General features: G+C 37.6%; 1 long non-coding RNA gene across 2 annotated transcripts in view; it reads right to left on the reverse strand.

Annotated features, from left to right (window-relative positions):
• The window catches only part of LOC141492612 (uncharacterized), a 154,629-nt gene that overhangs the window by 25,577 nt on the left and 104,494 nt on the right, over positions 1-24,558 (reverse strand). The window lies entirely within an intron of this gene.

Genomic DNA, 24,558 nt, shown 5'->3' on the forward strand with positions numbered 1-24,558 from the left:
GGAAAAATATGGAAGTAACTTTTATGATGGACTTATCATAAGAATGAGATCCACCCACGACAGAGTTGTTGGTGTTGGAACAAAGACTGAAGCACATTTTTTGTTATTATTGTTTGGGGGAGGGTGCAGGGCAAGTGGGGCTGGGTGGCCTGCCTGGGGCCACATAGCAGGGTGATCTTTGGGTGTCTGGGGCCAGATTTGGACCCAGGTGCTCCTGGCTCAAGAGCCAACGCTCTGTCTGCCACCCAGCCACCCCTACTATTATTACTATTTTATTTTTATTTTGGGTCTTTTTTTTTCTTCTTTTTGGTTTTTGCAGGGCAGTGGGGATTGGGTGGCTTGCATGTCACACGGCTGGGTGATTATTGGGTTTACGAGGCTGGATATAGACTCGGATGCTCGTGGCTCCAGGGCTGGTGCTTCGTCCATTGCGCCACCTGGCCATACCTACAATTATTACTATTATTTTTTTATTTTAATTTTTTTCTCTCCCCTTTACTTTTTCGCCCAAGCAAGTCTATCTATATTCGTGGGGGAGGGGTATTTTGTTTACTTGTAAACAAGTATATTTTATTAAAGTACAAAATGAGAATAGAAAAAATTAAAAAATGAAGTAATGAAAAAAAATTTTTTTAATGTGAGAAAATGGCTCTGGGTGGTTGTGACTTGGTGTGGGTCACAGATCTATCAGTTTGGCCTTGGACCTTGGTCTCCTCTCTACATGACCTCTTGCAGCATAACAGCACTAGCTTTAAAAAAAAACTTTGTGGAATATTGTTATCATCTGAATTTAGTTCATTTCCATATTATTAAAATTGGAAAGTCTCCTTCCTTGGTGGTTTTTTAAACACTCCATTGTTCTATTAACATGTTTAAAAACATGCCCAGCATGAGTAAGACAGCATCTGGCTCTAATTGAACCTTCCTTATCTGCATCCCCTATTTTATGGAGCAAACAGAGCTCTGGAAAGATGGGGTCTGATTTGCATGCATTTTGGCCATGGCTAGCCCTGAGTGACCTATCATGGAGTGTTGGGTTCCTGCTGAGGAAACCTCATGTTTTATTTTTGTTTTTACAGTACTAGATTCCACAGGATGGTTCTGTTTTAACCACTGACAATACCACTGGAGTCTTTCCCCAGACTGTTCTTTTATATGAAAGTCTAAGCCATAGTGGGCAGGTAGTTGGCACAATGGCCATGGTCTACAGTCAGGAAGACTCTTCCTGAGTTCAAATCTGACCTTGGACACTTACTAGCTGTGGGAACCTTGGCAAGTCACTTTACCCTGTTTGTTTCAATGTCCTCATTTGTAAAATGGACTAGAAAAGGAAATGGCAAACTGCTCCAGGTATCCTTGCCAAGAAAACTCCAAATGAAGTCACAAAGAGTGGATGAGACTAAAAATGACCAAATAACTTGAGGCATAGGAAAGAGGCCTGTAAAACTGAAATCTACCTCCAAAGGAAAAATGGAAAAACTTAGACATCTAACACTTGGCTCAGGAGCCATATCCATCCACCAGATGAGGCCACGAGTTTAATGTTTTTAGCATAGTGTTCTACCTTAAGTGAGTGCCCTTGACCCCATCTCCCCAAAGGCCTGCTTGGTTATGGGTGACCCATATTATCCCACAAGTCTATCCACAAGTGGGTAAGCCACTCTATCATGGAAAATCCAAGCCAATCTCTGGCTGGACCCAGATCAAAGGGTGAAACTTAGCACTGCTTCTGCAAAGTGCAGGACGGGTAAGCCAGAAGGAAAGGTGGGGTTATAAACCATTAATGCTACTTAGAATGTCCTTCAGTGCTCTCTATGTCACTGAGAGATCTAAACTTCTGAAGAGGGACAGAGGCAGAGATACAGAGCGGTAGAAAGAGAGGTAGGTAGAAAGATCAAGAGATAGAGTATTTGTTAAATTTCATACATTGTGGAAAGAGCTGAAGGTACTAATACAATGATGGAAGACAATACATAAAAGGATTCTGTTAAGAGTGAGAGGGGACCCACATGGGGCCATGAGGGGCCCAGATTCTGGCAAGAGAAGGCAAAAGACTTACCTGTGAGAACCATGGGAACCAGACGCGGAGTCCAAGTTTCCCACTAGCTAATAAAAACTCCTGCCAATGAAGCAACCAATCTGCAACTTCTAAAACTTGTGAGCAGAAATTTTTAACCTTTCTGGTGTCATGGGCCTCTTTGGCAATTCGGTGAAACTTCTGAACCCTTATCAAGGTTTTAAATGCACAGAATAAAGTACTTAGGATTGCAGAGGAGATCAATTATGTCCATGGACAGTTATCAAAATATTTAAAAATAAACCAAGTTCATAAACTCCTAGATTAAAAACCATTGTTGAGAGCATGTCATGAGAACCAGAAAATTTTATGTACTTTATCTTCCTGTTCTAAAGGCCATCTCTGTATATTACTGCATATCACATTGCCTCTCAAGATAGACCCATATAGGGTATCTCAAAAGTTTTAGAGGAGCTTTCTGTTATAAAATGTTAAGAATTGTACTAAGAGTTTTGAGACATACTGGGGTTTTTTTCCCTCTTTCTTATTTATTTCTTTCAGTAGAGACTTGATTATTTTCCTAAGTAAGAAATTAAGTTTTTATTAGTTTAAAATCCTTAAATTAAGACTACTCTCTTATCTTTAATACTTTGTTTTTAGAACTTCTTTGTTTCAATGAAAATTTAAAACCCCCAAATAGCCATAACATCAGGATTTGGGGTTCTTAGTAAATCCATTAGATAATTCTTTATGACTTGGATCTCCTAGGCCTATGGAGTCAATCCTTTCAAGATTCTTCTTATGTTACATTTCTGGCTAAAACTAATGATCTCACTTTTTTATGCAGCTAAGAAATAGTGTGTTAAGCCTACATAATCCATATGTTAGGCATTCTTTCATAAAATAAAGCCCCCAGAACACTTTGGAACTCTTAGTTCATGACTATTACCCAGGAAACTGGGAAAATGTTTGTATGGTACACTACAGGCTCTCCTTTCATCCCCCTCCCCTCCCTCCCCACTGTGTTAGCCATTCATGCTATCACAAAATAATCTTTAATAAAAAAATAAATTAGTCCTTACATTTAACCATTATGCTAAATACTTTACAAATATTATCTCAATCTATATTCACAACAATACTGGGAGGTAGATTCTATTACTATCCCTGTTTTACAAATAAGGAAACTGAATCAAACAAAGGATAAGTGACTTGCCCAGCATCAAACAACTAAATGTCTGAGACTGGATTTCAACTCTTGTCTTCCTAATTCCAAGCCCTTTCTAATGTACTACATAAGAAAAAGGAAGAAAGCAAAGGAGAGTCATGAGTAGCCATTTTTTTTTTAGATTTTTCAAGGCAATGGGGTTAAGTGGCTTGCACAGGGCCACACGGCTAGGTAATTATTAAGTGTCTGAGGTTGGATTTGAACCCAGGGACTACTGACTCCAAGGCCGGTGCTCTATCCACTGTACCACCTAGCCACCCCAAGCCACCTAGCCGCCCCTTGAATAGCCATTATTATTATTATTCCCAAAGATACAGGTTTTGAGGGATTTGTGTATGGGTGCTTTTATTTTTTTAATAGATTTATAAGAGTTATATTAATTTAAGAAATACTGTAAAAATAATAGCATTATGATAATATTATTTTTAAAATTTATGATTCAATTATGATATAAATATTTTATTATTATAATATAATAGTATAAAAACATATATTTATTACAAAGGACCTATGAGGAAAGATTCTATCTGCATCTAGAGGAAGAACTGATAAATAGATGTATAGAATGACATATATTTATATATAAAATTATATATAATCAAATGAATAAATATAATTATATATAAATATTTAAAAATAATATAAAACCAAAATAAATAATGTATAGAATGCTATATCTATATCATTCCATACATACTTCTATTTATCAGTTCTTTCTCTGATGCAGAAAGTATCTTTTTCATATGCTGGGGACATAAAAAAAGAAAAAAATTACAGGATAACTTAATTAAATATTTTTAAAGTATATAGCAAGTTGTAGATAACAGATTTGCAGTTTCATATACAAGCATCTTTATCCCCTAATCCATTGTTATAGAAATGCTTGTTTTATTTTTAAGTTCAGAATAAAATAATTTTTTAAAGAAATAAGAAAAAAAATGATACCTATTCCCCAGGGATGTTGTGAGGATCAAATGGGATAACATATTTTAAAAGTTTTTATATCTTTAATTGCCATACAAATGCTTTAGTGTTGTTCATTCATTTTCAGTCATGTCTGATTCTTTGTGACCAAGATACTGGGGAAGTTTGTCATTTCCTTCTCCAGCTCCTTTTACAGAAATGGAAACTGAGACAAATAGAGCTAAGGGACTTCTCCAGGGCCACTCACATTTGGACTCAGGTCTTCCTGACTTCAGGGCTTGGCTCTGTTCACTGCACCATCTTGCTGATGTTATTGTTATGTCTTTGTAGCTTCATTGCCTTAGGCTGTGCCTATCACATGGAAGGATTAATATTCCTGCTTCCCTCAGCACTTAGTTCTCTCTCCCTCTTAAAATTATTTTGTATATATACTTCACATTTATTTATCAATATTGTATCCTTTTAGAAGAAAGTAAGCACCTGGAGGACAAGGACTTTATTTTTGGTTTTTGTATAGAGTATAGTCTTACATTACAGAAAGCAGATGCTAAATATTTAAATGTTTATTGGATTGAACTGAACTCAGATGGGCAATCAAAGGCAGTATCTAATGATCCTTAAAATAATTAAGGCCTGTGCTCTAATTCTCAAGCACCAAATACAGGTAGGAAGGAGCCCTTCCTATTGACCAAGAAAGTTATGAGTCTGAGCTATAACCATGAGGTGAAGACTTCCTTTGCTGGGTTGACCAAGTATAACTTTCACAAAGAGTTTAATCTCTTTTTCATAAACTAGAGAAAACACTTTGAACTTTTATATACTTTTAAATGTGACAGCCTGGTATGTAGCCTGGGGGGAACTTGAAATTGGAATCAGCATGTTCACTGAATAAAACTTTGGAAATGGAAATGGAAAGTTAAAATGGATTATCTGGTATTATCTGACCATAGGATCAAAGTGAAGTGAGTGTTAGGGACCATCTAGTTCAACGGCCTTATTTTATAGATGAAGGAACTGAGGCCCAGAAGGGTGAAGGACTTTACCCAACATCAGATAGCTAGTTAGTGACAGAGTAGCCAATGAAAGCCAGATCTCTTGTCTTTGCTTTTTCTCTTATACCTCAGATATTTTAGATGAAATTACAAAACTCTTTCTGAAAACCCTGGGCAGATGTATGTTGAAAAGCAATGGAGATATGGTTGGAGGATGCATTCCAACAAGATAGATGAGCTGGTTTTCCCAAAGATACTGCTACTTTCTAGGAGTGTATTGATCCACATTCCGTGCCTCTGTCAAACATGTGAGAGGAAGTATATTTTTTCATTCTCCTTACATAAACTCATGTCTGCAAATTCCATACATGTTCTGGAGGTGGGGGGGGGGGAGTAGAACAGGAGATCTAGGTCCATTTTACTCAAAAGTAATTTTCTAAATTTTATGCTCTAAGTGTCAATGTGATTTTAATAGATCTGTACTGGGCTGTACAGTTTTAGGTATTTAGCTACTAAATCTATAAAACTCCCATAAGGACCAACCTGAAACCATGATTTCAGCAACTTATAGAAAGGCTCTTTGTCCCCCAAATAGCTCTCTTAGATCTTTGGGTTAACTAAATACTTCTTATTAAATAGTTAAACATAAGGTTTAAACTGAAAATCCTTCTACAATAAGATACACAATGACTTAATTCTACCTGGAATAAAAAAAAATTGTTGGTATTAGCTCATTTTTTTTCCTAAGAAGTTTTAATAGAATAGAGTGGAGAAAATGAAGACAATGGATACCTAAAAAGGCAGAAATATTGAGTGACAAAATATAAAAAAAGAAAGAAAGAAGAAACTTCAGGGGATTGTAAACAGGGAAAAATTCTAATTCAGTTTTGTTTCAGATTTTATTCTTCAAATAGAAGATAGAAAGAGATAGAAAGAGGCAATACAAAGGTGGGCAACTGGTCCTTTGATTCAGAATAGAATCAAGAGTGCTGATAACATCTTCTAGGATGTATATTTTCCTTAGAGAATCATGTCCTTCATAATGGTGGCCATCACCAATGTCACCTTTTTCTGCTCAAGTCAACTCTAATGCCCAGCAGTGGGGTTCTCTCTTTGAGAGAGAGAACAAGGAAAAAATGTCAGGCATTCCAGAGTGTTTCTTTTCCCTCAAGGTTTCATTTTAGGTGATGCCTGTTACACACACACACACACACACACACACACACACACACACACACGAAAAATATTGCTGTTTGTTTCTTTGGAAAGAATAATATCCTCTTAGAAAAGTACATAGACTTTCCCAAGACATTAATACCTGAGGGAGAGAAGTTTAATGTAATTTCTAATTATGATCAGGTCTCAAAAAATATTTTTAGATGCTTTGAAATCACTCAAGAAATTGGTGCCACAAATCATTGAAATTGAGCTTCCCAACTTCCTCTTGTGTCTTTCTTCATGGATGTCTCATGGAATACTCCACACCAGACTTTCCAAGAAATTTACAATTTCTTTAAATTATAAATCATGTTGAATGACTTTCCTATCTTCTTGCCCCAGACTTGAATCCCTTAATTTCCTTTCCACAGAGGTATAGCTTCAAGGTAAGCAAACTTGGGTTGAGGTGGGGGAGAAGAGGAGAAGAGAAGGGGATTGTTGAAAAGAAAAATGGGACAGACCCCTTACACACACACACACACACACACATGCCTGCATATGCCTAGACTACAGCTATCCCTTCAACGTTTTGGGAATAGGGGAGTGGTAGCCCCATGATCTAGAAAATTGTTATAAAGTTTTTTGGCCCTTGCTTTGTATCAAAAAAAATCTGGTTTTTTCTTTTATGTTGTTTCTTTATTATGCAATTTGGGTTGATATTATACAATACTAATCATATTTTTATGCATTTCTGAATTTCTAAATGTCTCTGTCCTCTGCTATACTTCATATGTCTTTGACTTCTGTAAAAATACCCTAAAATTCCCATTTAATATCTTATGTCAACCCATGATATATGGAAACCAAAGTGGGGAAAGTAATGAAGGGATCGCTATATTTGCAATAAGTTGCAGGGTTGTTTCTCTGCCTCATCTCTCTCCCCTCCAGTTCATCCATCCAACAAATCTAGATATCATTCTCATGATGTTATTGGCTTTCTAGAATGAAGGACGAACAACAACATTCAGCTGTCAAAGGCATTTTCCTACATCTCAGGTCAGCCCACCATCGCTCTTCTCAACTCAATGAACTCTATGGTCTCCCTTTTACCACCTGGATCAAATATAAACTACCTTATCTGTCTTTTCTAGCCCTTCACACTCCTTTCTATCTTTCTGGGCTTCTCATACATCCCTGTCTACACTGGACTCCTAGTTGTTTCCTCAAATCTATTTAGCAAATGCTTATTGACTTAGATATACATGAGCGTTAGTGTAATTGGTAAAAGTTCTTTTCAAGTTGGATATTTACGTGGCCCAGTTTTCAGAGGGCTGGTCCCAATGACAAATGATCACCTCTGCTCTTGGCCCAGAGACAATGATAACTCTGACTCTCCAATTTCTCAACTTGGCTTCTGTTATTGCAGGAAGAGTAGTAACCACATGGTCAATGGACAGGGGCAGCAAACAGCAACTGGGCAGTGAGAAAGAACCCCAAGGGATAAGGAACCTGCAACCTGGGGCATGGGGAGGTTTTCTTGGGATACAAGTTGGTTGGATCTTTGCTATAGCAAGGGATAATCCTGTACAATTTAGGTTTAGGGAAAACTAAATTTGATGTCCAAAGTCAATGATAGTGGCGAGCTAGGTGGTGCAGTGGGGCAGCTAGGTGGCACAGTGAATAGAGTACCAGTCCTGGAGTTCAAATCTGGCTTCAGATACTTAATAATTACCTAGCTATGTATAAATAAAAAAATAAATTTTTTTTTTTTAAAGTTCATGCTAGGAAGTACAGAACTGCATAGCAGAGTGGAAAAGGTTCTGAATCAGAGTCAAAATTGTTGTTCAGTTGTGTCTGACTCTTCATGACATTTGGGGTTTTCTTGGCAGAGACTGGAATGGTTTGCCATTTTCTTTGCCAGCTCATTTTTCAGATGAGGAAATTGAGGCAAACAGCATTATGTGACTTGCCCAGGGTCACACAATTAGGAAGTATCTGAGGCCAAATATGAACTTAGGTCTTCCTGACTCTAGGTCATGGCACTCTATCCATAGCTCCACCTAGCTGCTCCCTGGAATCAGTGACCTGGGTTCAAATGCTTGCTCAGTCACCTATTATCTATGTGATCCTGGATAAATAACTTTTCTTCTCTGGACTTTAATTTCTCATTAGTAAAATGAGTAATTTTAGAGTAATACCCTTTTCCCCCTTTGTCTTTGATTCCATAAATCTAAGAAAATTGAATCAGAACAACATACACATTGACTAAGTTATATATTTTTGAAATTATCACAATTAAATGGGATAAGTATATGGCAGAAAAATCACGAGAAGAGCACAAAATAGAAAATAAAACATCAATGTTATCATTTCATTAAAGTTTATAATACTCCAGTATTCAGTGATCTTCTTTCATTAGTGCTAATTACCACCTATCCAGATCCATTCATGCTGTGTGACTCTAATACGTGTCTTCAGTCAATCCATACATAATCTTCTGAGAGTCACAGTGGATAAAGTAGAGGGCCTACCATCTGGGTTCAAACTTACTAGCTGTGTGACCCTGGCTTAGTCACTTAACCTCTATGTCCCTCAGTTTCTTCATCTGTAAAATGGGGAAAATAATACCTATCTCTTAGGGTTCATTTGAAGATCAAATGAAATAATATTTTTAAAACACAGCACAGAGGCTGGCACATAAATATTATTATTTGTGACCTACTCTTCCCATGAATTCAACAGAGGAAGTCCATCCTGTAGGAAAAATGGACATGTATAATGGTCACAAAGGCTTATACCCACCTCCTAGGGTTATGAGACCCAAATGCAAGAATGTATGTAAAGTAATGGCCTAGATAAATATTAACTTTTATTAGTGTATTTTTCCCTTTGGAAAAGTATAAATAGTTTGAGATTTATAGTTTTATCTGTCATCTCATTTTATCTCTCCTGTTTGTTTGACTTTGTTTCAGTGGATGGTTTATTGAATTTGTAATTTTAAAAAAAAGAGTGTTTTTTTTTTCCTTTTAAAAGAAGAAAACTCAATTTGAAAGGTCAAAGTATATAGGCTTCTCTTCAAGCTATAATTGTCTTCACTATTCCTGGCCCCTGCCTAGTGAGAGCTCATAACTTCTGCAAGCAGCTGTCTTTTATTCCTCAAGGGGAAGAAAGTTGAAATTTTTCCCACTCCTATTTGGTGGGGCTTTCATCTTGTCAGAGTTCTCTATTGCCAGATGACTCTTTGTCTTTACCAGGCCTTGAAAAGGAGTGTCCAGAGGGCGCCTTAGGCTAGTTGCTTTTGAACTCGAGAATCATTATTGGAAGAGTTAATGGAATGAACCTACCACTTGATCAAATACTCAGAGAGTTAGGCTCTGTAAATGTCTCTAGAAAGAAATGCTTCATTCATTTCGGATGGACAATTTGATTTAAGGAGCCCTCATTTCCAGTCCTCTACAGAAGACACCTTGCAATGTGAAAATGATCCTGGGTTCTCAGAGACTCTCCCAACAATGTTCAAGATCTAGCAAGACCAATCACAAGTAAATGGTTCAAATAGAGACATTCTTAACTTTCAATAGGTTCTAAACTTCCCTCTGGTACTCTGGCAAAACCTATGAATGGATCTCTTCTCAGTGCGTAGAATGTTGAATGTAGAAAATGACAGGATCACTAAGGAAAGAATTATATTGAAATACAGTTATTAATTTAAAAAAAAGTTTGTACCCCAGGTTAAGAAGCCTTGTTTAGAGTATGGGGCAGACTATGTGAACTAGTCCAGCTATGGGGAAAGAGGTGTCAGCTAGCTGTATATGGATTTTTTTGGCCATAGTAACTTGCAAAGATCATTTGTCCAGATCCCTTTCAGGAGTTCTATGAGATTTAAATGGTTTTAATATTAATACCAATGCTTAATATGGTAAGATTAATTGACATAATTTACATAAATAAAAGCTCTTTAGAATCTTCAACAATTTTTGAGTTCTAAAATGTCCTGGGGGAGGGGAGGGGATGAGAATTGCTAATCCAATTTAGCCAGAAAATGATCTCCTTTGGAGGAGAGGATGTTCAAGAAGTATTTCATAACTTAGACCTGTAATTGCATTGAGATAGGAACTTCTTCATCAATTACTCGATCATTTGACAAGCATATATTAAGTGCCAAATATAGCCTATTTGTGATTCGTGCACATGTATCCTTTAATCTGATTTTATCTTCACAGCAACCCTGTTGGAAGACACTATTCTTACTCCCTTTTAATAGATGAGGAAACTAAGGCAGACAGAAGTTAAGTGACTTACTCAGGGTCACACAGCAAGTATTTAAAGAGGATTTGAATTTAGGGTTTTCCAACTCTAAGTCTATGTGCTACACTACCCAGCGGCCTCTCCTGGGTGGAAACATTGTGTAAATGCTGAGGATACAGAAACAGAAGTGAGATGACCTCCCTCTGTCCTCAAAAAGCTTACATTCTTTTTATTTCAGGTTAAACATGTTACAAGCATGTTAAACATTTTTCTATCTTAGGCTTGTTGTGAAAGAAGAGTCGGAGGGCGGGCTAGGTGGCGCAGTGAATAGAGTACCAGCCCTGGAGTCAGGAGGACCTGAGTTCAAATGTGACCTCAGACACTTAATAATTACCTAGCTGTGTGGCAAGCCACTTAACCCCATTTACCCTGCAAAAACTTAAAAAAGAAAAAAGAAAAAAAGAATCAGAACAAAAGGGAAAAATCACAAGAAAGAAAAAAACAACAAAAAATGAAAATAGGATGCTTTGGTTTACATTCAGACTCCATATTTCTTTCTCTACATGTGGAAAGTATTTTCTATCCTGTCTTTTAGAATTGTCTTTTATCACTGTATTGCTGAGAACTAAGTCTATCATAGCTGATCATCTCATAATGTTGCTGTTACTGTGTACAATGTTGTTCTAGTTCTGCATATATATAAATATAAATATACATTCGCATATTTAAGTAGTTCAGAGAGAAGGATATTAGCAGTTGAGGACACCAGGAAAGACTTCATATTATATATGGTACCCCAACTAAACCATTGTACATTATAACCCATCCCCACCTTCTTATTTTGTACATCTTATTCAATGTCCCATCTGTCCTCCAAAGGGGGTATACCCAACATTCTGGGAGGGAAAGTTACTTCCTCTAGATTTCTTGGTTTTGTGTTGATTATAATGGAACATGTAAGCAGTGAGTCAATTGTACCTTGCACTTGCTGCCCAGTTGGCCCATCCTTTTTTCCATATAGATGGATTGTTAGATAATTATACATAGTAATATGTTTACATAGTTGCATAGGTAGTTTTATGTGTATATATATATAATTTTATATAGTTATTTATCTATTCATCTGTAAATATAACTAAATCTGAAATTCCTTCCAATGTTTCATTTGTCCAGTTCTCCATAGAAATACATTATAGGGGGAAGTTAGGTGACATGGTAGATAGAGCACCAGCCTGGGAGTCAGGAAGACCTGAGTTCAAATTGATTCTTACTATCTGTATGACCTTGGGCAAATCATTAACCCATTGCCTTGCAAAAAACCAAAAAATAAATTAATACCTATTCATATCCATCATATAACCTTGATTTGACCCACAACTTAATTTCTTTGGAAATCATTGGTATTCTGTGACTTGCAACCATCTGGTATCATCAGAACTAGTTATCCAAGATGAGCTCCTTCTTCCATCTCTCTTCTTGCTTGACCCTGTACTATACCTCAGACAAGATACTAGAACCACCCTTTGAGATCCTCTACCTCAAACCCTGGAGAAAAATGAAACCCAGAGAGTTGGATTTATTCGTACACAGTTAGTGTCACACCTGGGAATAATTTGGATCTTCTGACAATTCCTCCTGTGTCAGACACTATAGAGTCTTCATTCTAGAAATACTGTAGAGTACAGATAGACCTCACTTCCTTCAATAAATGTGATCCTTATATGTTATAGGTAAATGAGTATTTCTGAAAATCAACTTTTATTTTCCTATTGAATTTCCATTATTATTTCAGGAATTTTTTTCCTCAATGCATCACTAAATGTTCTTTAGTTGGCAGTGTCTGTTAAGGTCTTAGGTTTAAGTATTTGCCTCTGATCTGGAGATATACTATTAAACTTAGTGCTCTATAAAGGGTTAACAAAAAAGACTGAGTTTCAAGTCACATGATTAAGCATTGAGACCCAGCACAGCCTTTATAATTTAGGTGACCTTGGGAGCATCACTTAACTTTTCTTAGCTTTCTTGCCTGTAAAATGGGGATTCATTTTCAGTATCAATCTAAGTGTGTAAAAATACTTTATACCTATGAATATTAACTGCTGTCATCATTACAGGAGCCTTCAAAAAAGAAAGGACCAGAAAGGAGAAGAATTCTTTCCCACTGTAGATAATTATTGCCTAAATTATCTATTTTGTAAATTGACATATGTCTATTGTAGATCAGGTTTCCTTAAAATGAGTCTTTCTGAATAAGAATTGAAACTGGTTATTGTGTAATCACACTGACCAAGCATGACCTGAAAAAGAATGAGAAAATGTTTCTCCTTTGGAAAGCAGGGGATAATAGAGGTGAGATATTACATATACTGTCAAACACAATTGATGGCATGATTGGTTTGGTTGAACTAATTTTTTTCTTTTGACGTTATTACAAAGGGATGGCGGGCTAGGTGGAGGGGAAGTGATATATTTGGAAATAAAAGTGATTTAAAATGCAAAAGATATTTTAAAATTAGCTTTACAAAAAAAAGTATTTTCTTTCATTTAGAATAACATTTATCTCATGTTTAAGTAGGAACTAGATTTTGGAATGAAGTGTCTGCTTTGTTTGTCCTAAAGTAATAAATGGAACCTTAGATATAATCTATTCTTCATCCTTTATTTTATGTTAATGTAATTAAGTCTCAGAGAAGGGAAATCATTTCTCCAAAGTCATACATTAGTAAGTGGCTGAAAACAGTTGAATTCAAATGTCCAGACCTCCAAATCCAATGTTCCTTCTACTAAATCTATACAATTTAATTTAAAAACATAACCAGAATAGAAGTTAACCTCACCCATCCCTAGCGCATGTGTGTGCACACACAGACACACATACATACACGCAACCCAAACCCAAATAAAAGAGAATCAATTTAGCATCAAGCCATTTTAAAGCAAATTTTAAGCAATTAATTTTTAAAAAATCTTTCCTTATATTTCCACTACTTACTTGTTTTGTCATTTATTCATTTTTGGGGGGCCATGTTCTATGCTTTGTGACCCCATTTGGGGTTTACCATTTCCCTTCTCTAACTCTTTTTGCAATTGAGAAAACTGAAGCAAAGTTAAGTGACTTGCTCAGGATGCCTCAGTTAATAAGTGACCAAGAAGGTCTTGAACTAGGGAAGAAGAGTCTTCCTGATGCCAAGCCTGGCACTCTATCCTCTGTACCACCTAGCGGCCCTCCTACTACTAACTAGTCATTACTAGTTGGCTACCTGTAAGTTAACTGACATTCAACTTAACTTTGGCAATTTTTCACTGAACTTAACACTTAAAGAATTAAATTAAACTACCCAGAAAACTCATTCGGCAGTATTCCTCTTTCCATCCTTCAATTCAACAAACATTTATGTGTCTGGCCCAGCACTGAACTATCTGCTGGAGCTACAAAGACAAATATAAAAACGTTTCTGTTCTCAAGGTTTCCATAGGTGAGAAGTCACCATTTAAAGTCCACAAGCCACCGAACTGTCCTTCTCTTCCACCCCCATTTTCTTCCTCTACTGCTAGGAAGTTATCAAACATCCCCAAACAAAAGAAGTTCTCTGCTGAACCAAGGAATATAGTCTTCATGTTGCTTCCAGCTGAATAGAAGTCTAAAAGCAATACTCACACTCCCTGGGAGATATCAGGGTGACTAATCAGATGCCCTTCCTAGCTAAGCATATGGAAAAGCCAGGAGAAAACAAAGCAAAAGAGGAACAACAATCCCAGCAAGATCAGCCTTAAAAACAATGAGCTAACCATACAGAAAAATAAATAAAATAACAATGGACCAAGTTCCAATGAAGAAATATTATAACATCTTCCCTTGAAAGCTAGAGAAAAACATTGATCAGGGTATACCAAGTGAGTATAAACCAAGAAACATAAATAACTTTAAATGGAAAAAAAATGGACCCTTCATGACCAGAAAAAATAGACTGTAGTCTTTGTACTTGATGTTTCCCAAGTATTTAGTAAAGGTTTGCTACAACAAAACAAAATTTGGGAAGCTTGGTGGAGTGGATTGGATGGTGGTTATGTAATCAAAGAATCTGGATTTGAATTCTAGCTTTACTACTTATTACCTTGGGTAATTCACTTAATCTACCTAGTCCTCAATTTCCTCATCTGTAAAATGGAAGGGTTGGATATGATGATTTCTAAAGTCCCATCCAGCTCTCATTCTGTGAAACTGAAAAAAAAAAAATCTACAATGTTGAAAGAAGCATTACCTCTAGAAAAACCATTCCAGGCATATTCTGTTTTAAACTAGAGAAAGAAAAAATGATCCTTCTAGAATAGAGTTTGATAACAGCCCATCTGCCAGTAAAAGGCAGATCAAAGAAATGGACGATGGCAATAAGGAAATTTTAATTGGAAAAAAGTATTCAAGATAGATTGCCTGATCTGAAGGACCAGCCCTACTTGGACATTGAAGAGGCTGCCAAGAACTTTTTTTTCAATAGCATAAAAAAGAAAAAGCCCCTGTGTTTTTAAACTCATCATTTTTTTTGAATTTCCAAGGAAATGACAGGATTTTACTAATAGCCAGGAAGGATCAAGAGAGATAGCATTTGGGGCAGCTAGGTGGCGCAGTGGATAGAGCACCAGCCCTGGAATCAGCAGTACCTGAGTTCAGATCTGACCTCAGAAACTTAATAATTACCTAGCTGTGTGGCCTTGGGCAAGCCACTTAACCCCAATTGTCTTGCAAAATCCTGAGAGAGAGAGAGAGAGAGAGAGAGAGAGAGAGAGAGGAGAATTTAAATATGGAGGGAAGTACAAAAACCTGTCTTTCATAATCAGAATCTGAGGAAGAAGAGGCTTTGGGGGAATTATATATACATACATACATACATACATATATAATATAATATATATATATGTGTATACACACACACACACACACACACACACACACACATTTAACTAAAGCTTTAACTAGAACAGGACAAGTGGGACTTGGTTGAATTTAGAGTTTCCAGCTGATTCCACAGGCATTGGATGAGTAGTTAGGGTCTTCTTGGTGATAAGGAAGGAGAAGACGACCAATATTCCTTGAACTCCTCCAGATGAGGATATCAGAGTCTGGCATGTTCTTTTCCCTCAGGCTATCTGAATTCCATCACTGAAAAACTCTCATTAAAGCTAATACAATATGGGGTTCAATTGGAATAGGAATGCTAGTGGGTAGTGCCCTAGTCTTTAATCTTACCACTGGAAATGTGCTGGGAGGCTAGACTCAGAGTTGGGGTTCTGTTGGGGGGGGGAGGGAAGATGTAGAATTGCCAGGCCTTTAAGAGGTAGATTCTATCTGGACTAGGAGCTCAAAGGAAGATGGTGGGTCGACCAGGATGAGAAGACTGGCTCTTTGGCTGTACCTGTCCCCAGTGGGAAGGCTTGGGTTGGGAGAGGATGTTTGATCAGAATTAGGAGTAATTGCCAAAATCCTTTTCTCCTGCAACTAAGTCTCACAAAGACTTCACTAAGACTTAGCAAGAATATTTATTTAAAGTAGAAAGTTATTATCCTATCAGTTTCTTTCCTTTCATATCAGATTTCTAGAAAAATCTTCTATCATAGTTTCATATATAATTCTCTTTTTTTCCTGTTGTTTTTAAATGGGAAATGTTCATGTATGAATTTACTAAGTTCAGAATTTTAAAAAAAAGGGAAAAGAAAAGACTCATCTCTATTCCTTCCATCTCTAGTCACATTCATTTTAATACTTCCTTACAATTATCTCCTCCCTACATAGCTTAAATATCAACTTCTGTTTTTCATTTTTTGGCTATCATTTTCAATCCAAAATCATTCTCTTTAGCAGAGAAAAACACAAGAAAAAATGAAAATCCAACAGTTCTCCCTCCTCTCTGTTGTCAGTGCTCATTATCCCAACCCATCTTTGTCCATTTATTTCCTCCCAATATTGCTTATATATCTAGCAAATGAGCAAAACTATATTGATTTTTATGGTGTATTTAAGCATTATGGAAAAAGCAAAAACAGTATCTGCCCTCAGGTAGCTTATTTTATTTAATCCTGACCAAAAAATCTGTGAGGTAGATCACAAATTCATTTTTCAGATGAGCAAATTACAGATAGAGAAGCTATATAACCTCAGCAAGATTTTATATAACAGGTGTGAAGGGTATAGTCTTTCAACTTTCAACTAAATTTCACATTATTTATATTTAAGTATTTCTTTTATAGTGGAGGAAATAAATAATGTTGTTCCCTGAGCATCTTTTTTTTTTTTTAATGGGTACCTTTTGCAAAGAACTTAGAGCTTTTTCTCCACTGGGGGTGATGTTTATTCATCATTCTTGAAGAAGGCCATGACATCAGGTGATGCTATGACAAGCACATGAATTGGATTTGAATGAGGGGGGGCTGTGCTGAGTCAGCAGCCTCCCTTTCTCCTCCAAAGTCATCTGGATCCAGTGGCCAAATATGAATCAGGACGACTGGAGATGATCCTGGATGTGAGGCAATCAGGGTTTAGTGGCTTACCCAAGGTCACACAGCTCTAAGTGTCTAAGGCCAAATTCAAACTCCTGTCCTCCTGATTCCAAGGTCAGGTATAATGAGCAAGAGTGGAAGGTAAACCTATTCCCCTCTCATTAGATTCTGGGTTCTTCAAATTTTCCTCAACACCAGAAAAACCTGAATTTCAGCCTTACACATTTGTGGAAGCACAAACTGGGCTAAGTGGGAAGGGTCACTCTCCCCACCTCTTATAGCTCATAACAACGAAATGACTGAACCACAAATCATATAACAAATAAACATTTAAGGTGGGATTGAAATGGAGATTCTTCTGACTCCAGAACCAATATTCCATCTATGACATTAGGCTGCCTTATTAAGAGATGAATTAGAGAAACATGATAACTGTTTTCAATTATTTTTGAGGTTTGTCATCTAGAAAAGAAAATAACAAAACAAAACTTATTCTCTTTGGCTCCAGAAGGCAGACCTGGGATCAGTAGATGGATGTTTTAGGGTGGTAAATATAAGGCAATGTAAGGGGGAAAATTGTAACTCCTGACTAATAGTGAAATGATCTGCTTTGGGAGGTAATGAAATCCCCATTCCTTGAAGTCTTCAAACAAAAAGACTGGAATAATAATCATTTACTTAGTTGTTATCGTAACAACTAACCCTCATGTAGTGCTGTGAGATTTGCAAACCACTTTACAAACTTTAAATCATCTGATCACTTGGAAAACTGCTTTTTAGGGTGTAGTCAAGGGATCTCATATTTCAGGGATGCACTGTGTGACTCTGACATCCTTCCCAGCTCTAAGATTCTATTCTTATATCCTTTGACCTAGGAAGAGAAATAGGTCCCCAGGGAAAAGCTTTAAAGGCAAGGGGTGGGGGGGATAATTTGTAGAAAGTTCCTCAGAATGGCCCATGACATGATAACTGTTTTCAATTATTTTTAAGGTTTTTTATTTGGAAGAGAAAAGATTTTTCCTTGGCCCCAGAGAGCCATGAGTAAATATTTTAGTGAGGCAGATAAAAGAAAACATAAGAAACAAGGCTGCAACCATTAGAACTGGCTAGTGAAGAACTAGAAGCAACCCATGTGCACAAGCGTAACAACCTAATTCACATTTCTATAGATTTTTAAAGTTTATAAAAGTGGTTTTTTTCACAAAATAAGCTTTAGAATTGGGTTGTCCTTTTAAATAAATGAAAACTGAGATTCAGAAAAGGTTGTGACTTGCTCAGGATAACACAGCTAGTAAGTGTCTGAGTTTGGATTTGAACTCAGGTCTGTCTGACTCCAGACCTTAACATTCTTATCTATTACTTCACTTAGCAGTGTACTATTTAACTATTTTTCATTCTATATAGTGAGTATCAGATAAAACAGAAAATAATCAAATTCTTTCATTAAAGTTCATTAAACCTATTTTAGAATTTAAATTTGATTGATTTTACACATCATTTTCCCTATTCCCCTATACTTTTCTCAAATTGAGATTTTTCCTTTGATAAGCAAAAAAAAAATTGTGTATCTTCCACCCCACCAAAAAAAAATAGTGGGAGGAGAGGGGGAGGGGGACAAATACATGTCCTATCTCCCTCCTTTTTGTTGAGATTATAGTGGGGGGGCGGGGGGAACTACAGGTGTGGAATGCTACTTATGCTTTTACATTGTTAATTTTGCTTAACATACTTGGTTTCAAGAGAACTTGCCAGGGCTGTTTTTTATATGACATGCAAAACAATAGAATTATAGGAGAGGGTCTAGCTTTTCCTAATGTCCTTTTCAAAGGAATTATTTGAGCCTCGATAACAGACTTGGGGGCACAGGGGTCCTTAGTCATTTGGTGCTCCCATTGGATCAGGTTCCAGTTGACCCAAAGAATATTTCTATGATAACATTTCTATGCTAGGGATCTATGGATCCTTAAGACAAAAGGGAATTCCCTGCCAGGTATAGTAGAAGAAAATTGAATTGAGAAAGAAAAGAAAATGTCAGAGAGAATCTCTCTGTGCCTCTCACACCCAGAAATTGTTCCTCCTATCATTGGAGAGAAGCAAGTTAAATGAAAATACCACAGAGCCTAAGATGGGAAGTTAATCTTCCCAAGAATGAAAAGTTCATTAACTTGTTTTGAGTGTTCCTAATAGAGAATGCCAGATTCTGAATTCTGGCAGATTCAATATCAATTGTGCTTATTATAGAGAAAGCAGCTTTTTGGCCAAACTCATCTCCCTCCAAACAGCCAGTGGTTCCTGGTGAAAGGTAACCCAGGCTAATCTTGGTTCTTCTCACAAATTGGCATCTTCCTTCCTTATTTACCCTTTGTGAGTTCATAGTACATCTCATCCAGACCAGTCAAACTTCAGGCTATGATCCCACATAAAGGATGCCCCCCTCCCAGTTCCCTTCCCCTTATTTATGTAGGCTGTTTTTAAATTCTTTTTTTCTTCATCCTCCTTCAAAAATAAAACTAAAACAACAGACTTTGTCTACCCTGTGTCTTCCTCCTGAATATCATGGAGTTGTCTGTACAAGTCACATTCTGTTCTGCTATCCTGTTTTACATATTGCCAAGAAATGGAATTAGTGTACCTTCCTTGCCAGGGGAGGCCTTGCCCACTGCCACTGGAGTCAGAGAGAGTGCTCTGGGCCTTGTGCTTCTTAGGAAGAACCAAGGGAAGGGAAGCTGACTTCTGAGAAGTTTTCCAGGTAGTCTCAGAGTCCCAGTTCCCTTTCAAAACCTGGGCTGGAAGGTGGAAATGTGTATGGGCAGGAGTAGAGGACAGTGGAAGAGCATCAGACTCAGTCAGAACACATGAATGGAGATCCTGCTTGTGTTGCTCTCTTCACCACCTCAGGGAGGTCATTTCAACTCTCTTTAACTCATTTGAAAAAATGAGAGAGCTGGAGTAGCTAGGTGGCACAGTGGATAGAGCACCAGCCCTGGAGGCAGAATGATCTGAGTTTAAATCTGGCCTCAGACACTTGATACTTAGCAGCCTTGTGACCCTGGGAAAGTCACTTTACCCCCCATTTCCTCCCAAAAAAAAGGGAGGAGCAAACTAGAAAATCATTGAACTTCCTTCTAACTTTAAATCTCTGTCCTGTTAGGGGTGTGCTGTAAATGTGTAACACCCAGTTCTCTGAAAAATCATACAGTTTTAAAACTTACTTTGCCTTATTCCCATTTTCTTCATCACTTTCTTAGGTTTAGACAACCAACAAAACAATATATCCAACCCTGATTAGCAGATTTCTAAGATGCAAAGACTCAAACTGAAAATTTAACAATTGGCTGTATGGGAAGTCCCAGCATCTCCCTTCCTATGACCTAAAAAACAACCACCATCCCTATCCTTTCCCCTGCCCCCACATATTTGTTCCTTCAAAAATGTCCTTAAAGTACCACATAGATCTTTGTTGTAGTTGTTCAGTTGCTTCGCTTATGTGCCATTCTTTGTGGCCACTTTGGGTGTTTATTTTTAGGGGTTTTTTTTGTTTGTTTTCAAGGCAATGGGGTTAAATGACTTGCCCAAGATCACACAGCTAAGTAAGCATTAAATGTCTGAGGTCAAATTTAAACTCAGGTCTTCCTGACTTCAGGGCCAGTGCTCTATCCATTGCTCTCCTAGCTGCCCCTGACATTTGGTGTTTCTTGACAAAGATCCTGGAGTGATTTGCTTTTTCTTTCTCCAAGTTCCTTTCTACAGATGAGGAAACGGAGGCAGATAGGATGAAGTGACTTGTCCAGGGTCACAGAGCTAGTAAGTATATGGGGTGAGGTTTGAACTCATGACCTGACTCCAAGCCCAGAACTCTATCCACAGCTCTATCTAGTTGTCCATTCATGTATACAAATAATAAATATACATTTATGTGTGAGATTACTATAACTATTTAGTAATCTCAGAGGCAAGGCATTAGCATTAAAGGGGACCAGGAAAATTCTCTTGCAGAAAGTGGACTGTGATCAAGACCAGAAGGAAACCAAGGGACAGAATAGAGAGCATCCCAGGTCTGGGGAGCAGGAGGGATAATTTAAGGAGAGCTGAGTCCTTAAAGTGGAGGCCAGAGGCAGCCCAAGATTTCTCCTGTTGCCTCAGGCCATTCCCTGTCTAGACTTTAGATTTGCTTCCCAGGGTTTCTTTTTGCTACCATTTGCTTTGGCCATTTTGTGGGCTGTGGTTTCTTTGTGAATTTTTGTTCTGGTTACAGTGGTTTTGCCCTTTAGTTACCTCCTTTGGAATAAAGGGCTGATCACCAGGCTTCTCTCTCTGGACATGGTGTCCCTGAAAATTTAAAGTTTCTCACTCATTCTTTTTTACAGACTAACTCCCAGCAAGGGAGAGATGTGGAAAAGTTCAGTCCACACTGAAGTCATGCCAGAGAGATGAAAATTTATTGAAAAGATAAATTTACAGAAAATTCCAAGACCTCCTAAGGAGGTTTCAGGGACTCCCCTCAGTGATCCTTTCTAATGTTTAACAATCCTGCCTCTCAGGAAATGTGGTCTTATTTTTTATCTAAAGTCTTTAGGGCTCAATTTCTAGTCTCTTCAGAGGAGAAGGAGAAGAGTTCAAAGGTTGAGAATAGTTAGTAAATTATACTTCAGACTGCTTTCTTTAGGTTGGAAAATCCAAAACCCAGAAAAGGAGTTTTTTTCCCAAAGAGATTAGGCAAATCCCAATGGAGGTGAAGTGGCCCCACCTTGGCCACCTAGAAAACTGGACTGTGGGCTGCCCAACAGATCATCAGACAAATCTTAGATTCCCCAGGGACTGACTCAGTTCATTTAAGTTCAATGAGCATTTATCAATTCCCAATAATATCCAAAGTGATGGGGAGCCAAACAGTGCCTGCCCCCAAAGAGCTCAAATTCTACTGGGGGAATAGGAGTATACAACATACACAAAATTACACAAAGTACACATGAAGTCATTTCAATGGGAAGGAGAGCAAGAATAATAGCTGGAAAAATCTGGAAAGGCTAAGGAAAGGACAGTTGAGTTGAGTCTTGAAGGAGTCTCTTCAAGAGGAGATGAGGAAGAACTTCCAGACATGGTGGATATCTTGAACAAAGAATATCAGTCATGTAGGCGGATCTGCCAATTTTTTGGAAGGTAGAGAAAATCTGGCATTTTCTAACCCTTTAATCATGGGTGTTACTCTTCTCTGTTAGTCAGTGACTTAATAAGGATTTATTAACCGACTATTAGGTGGTAGGTGGTATTGCTAAGAGTAAGAGTTGGTACTATGCAAGAAGACAAAAGACAGCCCCTAGCCTTAAGGAACTCATATTCTAATGCAAACAGGTCAGAAAAACATAAAGAAGAAATTATCACCAGAAGGAAGGCAGAGAAGTAAGAGAGAATGGGAAAAAAATGTTTGTAGAAGATAGAATTTTTAGATGGGACTTGAAGGAAGCCAGTGGCCATAGGAATAAGTCTAAGACTTGAAGAAGTGTACAACTCGATGGGGATACTAGGTACATGACTAAAACAATAACAGATCAAGGTGTACAAAACCAATGAGACACAAGTTGATCAGCATTTATTAAGTGCCTAGTTTTGGCTACACTCTGGACCTCAGTTTCCTCATCTGTAAAATGAAGGGTTGGATTAGATGACCTCTGGGTCCATTTTAACCCCCAGGGACTTTGGTTTTATAGTCTTCAAGTCAGAAATGAAACAGTTATCACAATGGTGTATGTGGTTGATCCCAGAACCAATGGTACAGATAAGATGATAGGATTTCAGAAGAAAAGAGCCAATTCTAATTGGGCTTCTGGGATAGAAAGTAGGTTTATTTAAAATGTTCATTATAGATTAAATCCAATATTCATAGCTAAATGCTTTTTTTATTTCTCCATGCACATTTATTCCTAGCCTGTTTTGTATGGAAATTTGAGAAGCTTTCCAACCAGGAGATACATGAAAAAAGTTGTTCTTGGGGGGGTTCAACCCAGACTGACTTCCAACAGGGACCAAGATGACAGCTCAAATGAGGAGCTAATTTTTTAAAGTAACATTTCCTTCTTGGTTTATAGAAACCAAGACTGAGTTGGCGCCTTTGTTACAGCAGGAGGCAAGAAAAAACAAGATTCTAATGCCGTCTCTTTTCTTTCCTAGACTGGCTTCTGTAACCAGGAGCCAGCCTCTTAAATTCTCTGGCTCTCCATTTAATCCAGGCTGATGGTGAGTCAACAGTAGAGTTGTTAAAGTGAGAGTAGCCATACGTTATACAGACCAAGAGAATAAACAGGACTTAGGATCCTTGAATTAGATAAAATGACACTGGTCATGTTTCACAAAGGAGAGGCCAGTAGCCCAAAGCCCCAGAACTCTGGTGCCATTTGTGGTACAATGGCAAGACTGCCAAATCTGGAGTCAAAAATCATTCAAGTCCCATCTCTATTGTTTGCTGGCCTTGGACAAGTGAAGGTGGACAAGTATCTGACTCTCCCTGAGCCTCAGTTTACTTACCTGAAAAAGGAGGGGTTTGATTAATTGGCCTCTGAAATGCCCTCTGGCTTTCCAGTACCTCCTTCCTATGGTCCCCTTTCCTTTCACCTATCTCCTAAGGTAGTCATTTAATGGGGGGGGGGGGCTCCCAGCCTATCCAAGATGATACTCAAAGATGGGAATCTGAAGGAGCTTTGCACTCCCTTCATACAACAATAGTTGTCAATGACCAAAATTTAAAAAAAGCTGAGGAACTCCTTCAGGAAAGGATTGTGTTTTCTATTTATTTTATATCTATTGCCACATAGTACCACCACTCCCTATCCTGTCTATTTAGGTTCCTTGCTGTGGTCGGCTATCACTTCCATACACTGGAAAGACAACGGGACCTGAACTTAGAGAACTAGGTTTGAGTTTTGAACTCTGTCTAGTGGCTTAATTTCTCTGGGCCTCAGTTCCCTTATCTGTAAAATGAGGGAGTTAGATTAGATCAGTTTTTAAACTGGGATCAATAGATTTCAGGGTTCCAATGAACTTAGGTGAAAAAAAACACATTTATTCACTAATCTCTAACTGAATAAAATATTTTCCTTTGATTGTGAATGCAGAATGCAGACAAGAAACACTATTGTGATTCCAAGGGTTCCATTTAATTGTCAAAAGGATCCAGAGCACACAAAAAAATGAAGAACCCCTGAACTAGGTGGTCCTTCTGGTTGAGATGATCTCTTAGTTCTAGATTTATTTAAGTTCTAAATCCTCTGATGCATACCTGACTACTTATGCAATCCCCCCCCGTTACTTTTTTTTAAAAGAGTCCCTAGTACAAAGTCTTCAAAAAAGGTAGAAATAAGAATTCTTTTTAACTTTTTCCTCAAAGGATCCTTGCTCTTATATTTATTTATTTTTTAATGCTGTCACCAATGATAGCAAATCTCCTCTCACTTCAAGAAGTTTTCCTTGAGGCAAGACTTGTAATAAATTATATAATTGGCAGT

This window comes from Macrotis lagotis, chromosome 7 (assembly GCF_037893015.1).
Source record: "Macrotis lagotis isolate mMagLag1 chromosome 7, bilby.v1.9.chrom.fasta, whole genome shotgun sequence".
In the NCBI taxonomy this organism is placed as follows: domain Eukaryota; kingdom Metazoa; phylum Chordata; class Mammalia; order Peramelemorphia; family Peramelidae; genus Macrotis; species Macrotis lagotis.